The sequence below is a fragment of the Podarcis raffonei genome, chromosome 9 (assembly GCF_027172205.1).
Source record: "Podarcis raffonei isolate rPodRaf1 chromosome 9, rPodRaf1.pri, whole genome shotgun sequence".
Lineage (NCBI taxonomy): Eukaryota > Metazoa > Chordata > Lepidosauria > Squamata > Lacertidae > Podarcis > Podarcis raffonei.
This window is the reverse complement of record NC_070610.1, coordinates 20,014,983-20,023,289: the sequence shown is the minus strand read 5'-3', so window position 1 is coordinate 20,023,289 and position 8,307 is coordinate 20,014,983. Positions and strand designations below refer to the sequence as shown.

General features: G+C 44.7%; 1 long non-coding RNA gene across 1 annotated transcript in view; it reads left to right on the top strand.

Moving 5' to 3' along the window:
* Positions 1–44: 44 nt before the first annotated feature.
* LOC128420989 (uncharacterized) overlaps positions 45–8,307 on the top strand; it is a 29,737-nt gene continuing 21,474 nt past the window's right edge. The window contains exon 1 of the long non-coding RNA XR_008332196.1: positions 45–152. This is a non-coding gene — a long non-coding RNA (uncharacterized LOC128420989). The remainder of the gene's footprint in view (positions 153–8,307) is intronic.

Below are 8,307 nucleotides of genomic sequence, written 5' to 3'. Positions count from 1 at the left end.
CTCATTCCTCCTCTCTCTGCCCCGGCTCTCCCTTCTTAGCGCCTCTCCGCTGGCGCGAGGGGGCGCGGAAGCTTCTGCTGAGAAGATGGGAAGGTGACGGGGAAGGGGGGGGGAATAGAGAGGCGAAGGCGGCTCTGGCGCTTAACGAGCAGGTGAGAGCGCGCGAGAAAAAAAAGGTCCCCTTCGGCACGACGACGCAGGCGGAATGGCGCGCGAGAGGAATGCGAAGAGGCAGCCGGGGAGGCGGGGGGGGGAGGGAGACGCCAAGGGCGCGCTGGGGAAGGAAACCGAAGGCAAGGGCAACAGACTGTGGGCAGGAGGCGAGCCAGGACAGACCCAGGGAGACGAGAGCCAAGGCATTTGGGCACCTGAGGCGGACCCCACCATTGCTCCCTTGCTCCCTGCCAGGGAATAAGGGGAAGGGAAGATCTACGTCAGGGAGGGGTGAGGAAGCGTGACATCGAGATCTGTTGTCCCAGTGGGTCCTGCCACCTGAGGCCGTCACCTCACCATGCCTCATGGGTGGGCCAGCAGAGCTGTCTTTAGCATATTAGCCACTGGGGTGCAAAGATGCACCCAGCGCCCCCAAATTTAGTTAACTCCGCGCGCACGGCGCCGTTGAGAATGACAAGCGCCATCGTTGAGTCTGACAAGCGCCACAGTTGTGAATGTCAAGCGCTGGCGCGGCAGGTCTTTGGTAAATGGCCGCACAAAGTTGAAAGTCCTTTAGTGAAACAGTAGGCATACATTTCGGTGATACCTAGGTATTTTGTTTTTCTAGCTTGATCAAAATTATTTATTATTTCATAACATGTAGATAGTTAAGAGGGACGCGGGTGGCGCTGTGGGTTAAACCACAGAGCCTAGGACTTTGCCGATCAGAAGGTCGGCGGTTCGAATCCCCACAATGGAGTGAGCTCCCGTTGCTCAGTCCCTGCTCCTGCTAACCTAGCAGCTCAAAAGCACGTCAAAGTGCAAGTAGATAAATAGGTATCACTCCGGCGGGAAGGTAAACGGCGTTTCCGTGCGCTGCTCTGGTTCGCCAGAAGTGGCTCAGTCATGCTGGCCACATGACCCGGAAGCTGTACGCCGGCTCCCTCGGCCAATAAAGCGAGATGAGCGCCGCAACCCCAGAGTTGGTCACGACTGGACCTAATGGTCAGGGGTCCCTTTACCTAGATAGTTAAGACCTTAGGTGGCTTCAGCGGCGGGCGTGGGCACCCCCCAGAATTTGGCACCCAGGTGCCCCACACTCCTGCACCCCTGGGTAAAGATGGCCCTGTGGGCCGGCAAGCTGCCCTGCCTCACTGGGTTGCCGTGGGACTAGCTTGTCAAGCCGCCATTTTGTATTACTGGTTTGCATCCCTCCTTTTTCTCCAAGGAGCTCCAGCTTCTCCCCCTTGTGATTTAATCCCTCACAACCAGTGCTATTTTTCTATTAAAAAAAAATTGGTGCCAGAACTCACCATGAATGCTTCCCTCATTCCCTCACATTACAGAGCCCACCTGAGAGGTGAGTTCCGGCTAGGGGGAAAAGGCCTGCCCACAACATTTAGGCTGAGACACAGGAACCAGGGCCTGGTCATCCAGTGAGGTTCACGGCCCTGTGGGGATTTGAACCCTGGTCTCCACACACACATACCCCCAGGGCCTAGTCCCTCACACTGAACACTATAGCACACAGTGCCCCTGCAGGCAATTCTACATGAGGAGCGCTGTGGGAAATTGTGACCCCTAGGCGTGCGGTGGAGCTAAGGCAAGCACCATGCCTGATACCCATAGGTTTGTGACAGGGCATTTTTCTTGTGGCTCTACATTTGGTCTCTCACCTGTGAGTGAACCCCTATGTGCTTGGCCCTCATTGGGCTGAATGTTGTCCATTTTTATTATATTTAAGCAATATGATGCAGTAAGTTGATTTTATTTTTACAAATATTTCTAGACCACCCCTCATGCAAAATATGCCTTTAGATTACAGTCTGTCATAAAGGTAAAGGTACCCCTGCCCGTATGGGCCAGTCTTGCCAGACTCTAGGGTTGTGTGCTCATCTCACTCTATAGGCCGGGAGCCAGCGCTGTCCGCAGACACTTCTGGGTCATGTGGCCAGCATGACAAGCTGCATCTGGTGAGCCAGCGCAGCACACGGAACGCCGTTTACCTTTCCGCTGGTAAGCGGTCCCTATTTATCTACTTGCAGCCGGGGGTGCTTTCGAACTGCTAGGTTGGCAGGCGCTGGGACCGAACGACAGGAGCGCACCCCGCCACGGGGATTCGAACCGCCGACCATGCGATCGGCAAGTCCTAGGCGCTGAGGTTTTACCCACAGTGCCACCTGCGTCATAGTTACCTGTAAATCCACTAAAAACCAATCCTATATCTTTGCTATATTGCAACAGTGCAACAGAATCCTGTACAGCAGTAGTTCCCAATTAGCTAAGTACTGCAAACCCCTTGGGGTTTTGTTTTTTTCAAAAGTCAAGCCATGGACCCCCTATTTTTGAAAACGTTGATATATCTATGGTAGTTTTCGTTATGTTAATGGTGTCACTGACCCCATGGGTGGTTTGTGCAGACCCCCTGGGGTCCACAGACCACCAGTTGGGAACTACTGCTGTTCAGGTTTACTTGGAAGCAAGTCCCACTGTGTTCATTGGGGCTTGCATTTAGCAACTCTGATTGAGATTGCAGCATCCTAACTGCATGTAATGGGCCAGGGAGTAAACCCTGTTAAATGGAACAGCAAACATGCATAAAATTGTGCTGTTAGCATTGGTGTTCTGAAAGGCATCAGATCACCTTAGCTACTCCTACAGAATTACATGTTTCCTGCTGCAGTAAACTGAGCTGAAACGTACTTACAGACTTTGAGAGGAATGAGAGGGCATGAAATTTGATGCAGAACTGGGGACCAGTTTAAAGGAAAGCACTTTTGTCCCAGATTCTGAATAGTGGATTTCATTAAGATATCTGTGTGAGAGAAAGTAAGAGAAACAGAACCTAGACTATTTATATATAGCAGGCAGGGGTGGGCTTTGGTAATATGGTGCCTTGAGTGAGGCAAAAATTTGGGCCCCCCAAATGTATCTTCTCAGTTATGGATCTTATCAATTTGGCACCAGCTCAGCACCCTGGGGGGGGGGGACTTCTACACTGCCCTAAATCTGATGCTGCAGCAAGGAAGGAGGGAACCTGTGGTGCTCTGGATGTTGTTGGACATTTCGGCATGATCAGAGATGATGGGAGTTGCAACCCAACCACAGCCAGAAGTCTACAGATTCCCCATCCCTGACGTGGAGCATTTAAGGATAGAAGCAGGCTTGGTTCTCAATGGCTACAATCTGGGACACAGAGACTAAATCTGCCTCTTACCCCAGAGAGTAGGGCCAGTGAGGAATATAGTTGGAACCTTAGCTCATATGCAACCCTTTGATTTCTCTCATATAAGTGAATTGCTGCCATTCCCTTGGTTAAAAAACTTGACATTCATGGGGGAGGGGGGAGGAGATGCGGGGAAATGAAGTGCTGCCTTTGGAGACAACACTGCTGCCGTGCCTCTGATTTGATTGCCTACTGTGTTTTCTGTGACCCAGACACCTGACAGCTTCATGAATAATCCTTTTAACAAATGAGAAGCCACATGTCTGACCTAAAGTGATACTGAAATACAAGAATTCGTGCAGAAACAAAGAAGAAAATTACAACTTAGTATGCTTTTTAAAAAAATCTGTAAGTGTTGCCCTCATGTTCACTGCTGGTGAATATCATGCCAGGGCCCTCTGCTGCAACCACTCTTGGCACCCATTTAAGCATGGCAAAAGATGCCCATAAACATCTACAATGCATGCAAAACATTAATACCCATCCATCAACTGGAATGGTTGTGTCTTTCAGTGGCCCTGTGTCTTTTTCATCGCATAGTCTGCTGCTGTAGCAACCTCCCCTCTTCATCGGCAGTTTCATTGTTCTTGACAGGGACACTGTGTATCAGAACCTTTGCCCAGCGTAAGTTCAGACCTGGTGAGGAAAAGATATGACAACCTTTTGTTAGTGATAGTTGCTGGTGAAATCCAGAATTCTGCAGCCTTGGGAACTTCAGACCAAAGCAAATGTGAGTAACATCAGCCCTGAGCCAATGGAGGCCCACTGGTCAACATGTTAGCATTATCCTGTCCCCAGTGTTCAAAATTCCCATTCTTCTAGGTGCATTTTCAACAGGGAATGTCATTAGTGTGAGCAGTTTCTAAGCTCTGGCCGCAGTACTGCACCCAAGATTTCAAATTAAAACTGCAGAGTGGAAGAAAGGGAGGGCCTTTTTCTGCCTCCCCACTTCCAGCTACTCTCTGAAGACTGGAGAAGAGACCCTCTTAAGAATATTAGAAAGGTGGGCAGGGGAAGGACTAGACCATGTGAAAACTGAATGCAATATTTTAGCTGCAGTTCATTCATTTTCAGCTTTGTATTCTTGTTATAAAAAGCCCATTCAGACATTCCGTTGTTGTGCCCATAACCTAGGTTTAAGGTGCCATTTAGCTCCTAGCATTCGTATCTCAGTTTCTAACACCGCCTATCGCTACTGAATCCTGGGTGGCTTCCAGACAACCTGTTTATTTGAGCATTCATCCTGATTTGTTTTCACAAGGCTTGTGTGGAAGTTATATGATGCCTGCTCTTTATTGAACAAGCATTCATCCTGATTTGTTTGTGCAGAGGTTACAGATCTTCCTGATAATCGATTGTTAATCCCACACTTTTTAGTGTATTCTTTCAACCACTTACTTCAAAAAGTCTGGTTTGTTTAGGGCTTTTAGGTGGGTTTGTTGCATTAGAGCACCACAATCCACATTGATCACACAAACCTAAATTTATTGGTGTGCACTTTAATCCTCCCCATGAAATAGTAACAGTCTGCAGGCTGTTGTTTCTTTCCTGCTTTGGGGACATTAACAGGAAATGGTCAGAAGCTTGGTATCTTAGGACAGTGGTTGGGAACCTTTGCCCCTTACTCCCATCAGCCTCAAGCAGCATGACCCATGAACTATAGGTTATAGGAGCCATAGTTTTAAAACATCTAGAGGTGATTCCTGCCCTAGGATACTGGTTTGAGAAGTTACCATAAACCTGAGAATATGACACATTTTCACTCCACATTCTCATAGAGCTAACTCACCTTGCCACCTGATTGTCACCTTGCTGTACACGGACTGAATTAAAGTTTTGTGTTTTTTTTTAAAGACTATCAATGTCTTTATGATCCAGTGTCATCTTAATGAACCCAAAGCAACATATTGGTTAAACATGCATTCTACTAGTGAATAAGGCAAAACTTATTTCACAAAGAAGTGTAGGAACAGGACAGAACATTTATAATGGCTATGCAACTCACAGGAAATAATATATTTTACGGATCTTCTTTCACCGCATGGATATTGTGACAACTGAAAGGATAATGATGCTAACAAGATTTGCATGCCTGTTCTACAAATCGTGCAACTGTGACTATAGCTATAGATTAAATGCATTTCGCTGTTTCTGGTTAAGAGCTCTTAATCACTTGAGCTCACTTCATTCTTACAAAAGCCATGAAATAACCAACCTCTGAACGGGAAGGTGTAGTGTTTTGGAAGTTTTATCATTATAGTATTTATCAATATAGTATTGGAAGATCTCATGGTGAGGTCATTGTGGTTGAAAATAATCTCATGTTTACCATTTGGATTCTCCTCTTAAGAACTGAAATGAAAAAGTGTTTACATACCTGCTTTGATTCTGTTATTTGCAGAGTTGTTATGTTGTTATCACTTGGCATCATTAGTAGTTTCAGTTTCCTCCTTTGCATTTCCTCTCCTAGTCCAAGTTGTTCCTGGTTGCATAGATTCTATCTTTAGCAAGTTTTTCTTCTTCAGGGGGTTTTGGTGATGAATGCTGACTTTTCTACTTGGTTCTTTGTAACTATTCAGTTCAGCCAGATAACTTTCCTTATCTGTTCTGAAATAGGTGATATGTCACTGAATCAGACAAAGTTGAAGGAAGGAGGCCAATGCTTGATAAGGAGTTAGAATGAATGGGAGTTGGAGGATGGCTAATGTCCAAATGCAATCTCACATTTCAAGAGCTGTGAACTTTACCTGCTCCCCTCCTCTATCTATCTAGCTGTAGTATTTTAAATACTTTTTAAATAAGATTTCTTACCTGCCCTTCACAATACAGGCCAAGGCAGATTACAGGAATATAATCATACAGATATAAAAACAAATACAAAAGATGCAATCATAAAAACAAGTAAAACAGTCCCAACCAAAACAAAACAATATAGATTCAACAACAAAAAGCTGAAACTGTCAAAGGACTCAGTAAAAGGGTACATCAGTATACTGAAGAAGATGTGAAAAGAGGACGCTAGGCACATTTGAGTAGCAAAGGAGTTCAATAATTTAGGGGCTGCCACCAAGAAATCCTTCTCCCCTCTCCCGGTACTTCGATATTTTGAGAGTGCATCCCATTCTTTTCCAGACACCTTACCCCTCCCTCAATGACGACCCATAGTAGCTGACATATCTTCTTTCTCCTTCCTTAAATTTTAGTTAGATCCCTCCTTGTCTCCTCCTTCCCCGTGTTCAGAACTCCTCCTCCTCCATTGTGTCCTCAGGAATAGTCTGTTCTGATCTCAGCAGAAAGGCACTTGCCACTTACATTCCCTCATGGAAAATCTTTTTAACCATATTAAAAGGGTTCTAAAGAACCCCATATAAAAGAAAATGAGACTAATTACAGGGAAGCAGGCATTTTCGCTTGCTTCTCAGTGGTTCTGGGGCATGATCTAATAGGTCCTGTAGGTATTTGTGAAAGACTGGGAGTCCTGGATGCGCTGCTCTGTGTCTTGCTTGCCTTTTCCCACCTGGCCTGGGAAGGTGGGACCCTGACTGACTCCAGCTACAAAAACTAAGGCTGCTGAACTGACCCTTGCGCTGGGGTATTATTTAGAGGGAGGTTGTTGCCGTTATTGATATTAATTTTTTGTAACTTTATTTTTAGATCTAATATTTATGTGGAAATCGGTTGGTTGTGTACTTTTTGATGTGTTTTATTTATTGTTTACAATTACTTTTGTTATGTTTGTAATTATGTATTTTTTCATGTTGTAAGCTGCCTTGAGCCTGGTTTTAACTATGGAAAGACGCCTAACAAATAAAATAATGAATGACTGGGGATGCTAGCCCCCAAGGAAACAAACAAACAAAAAGTCACGACCAACTCCATCGCGAACTCATGGCCCCATAGCACTTCTAGGTTATGCTAAATAATAATAATGATAATCCAAGCCTTTTTTTCTACCTGATTTCCCTCTACCATGGGAAAAGTAAATGTAACCTTTCCCATGATATTTTAAACACGTTGATTGTTTTATTGCATGGTTTTATGGTTTTACTGCTTTAAACTGCTTTGATAGATATTTTTATGATATAGTGGTAAATAAATATTTTCATAAATAAAATTTTCTTTATTCTCATCATCTTGTCCACTTTCAGATACTCTAGAGAAAGAAAAACACTGCTACCTTGCATGTAACTTTTTCTCTTCCTGGCTCTTCCACTTTCCTCACAGCAAAGTCAAGTCTCTAAGATGCCATCTCATAATTCCATATAAGGCCATGCCCCACCTCTGTTATCTCTTCTCTATAAAATAGCAGTTAAGCATATGGTCCAAATAACATGTGGGTGGTTTATAAACCCATTCTTCTCTGTATGTATCTATACTAATGTTTCAAGCTGTAAAAGATAATGCTTCTAAATCAGTGTGGACCATTACCATGTGATCTTATCCCTAAACCCCATTACTCCTTTGTAAAGAGCTGGCCTCGCAGAGTAAGCACCTTCATATTTTGTTCTTATTGGTCTGTGCTAAATGCCCCAGAGTAAGCAATCATAGCCAATGCATGTTTTTTTCCCGTGTGTACACAATTGTATCCAGTAAAGATCCCAAGATGAGTATTCTTCGAATTAGAATACATATGTTAAGTTATAGGTTAGCGTGCATTTGTGTACAGATATGATAGCAAATCTAGTAGCAGTCCATGAAGCATATTTTGATAACTACCAACTGCATAGGGTATTTGAAGATATTAAGAAGCCACCTAATTTTTACCCTGAACTAGTTGTCTATAGTACAAAACATTAGGAAGAGATCTATCCCTCTTCACTTGGCACAAGAGAATAGCATAGCACAGCTTGTAATCATAACCTGTTCTTTGAAAGTTCCCACAATTACTTTGAAGAAAGTGGCACAAAGTGGGGGGAAATATACCCAGG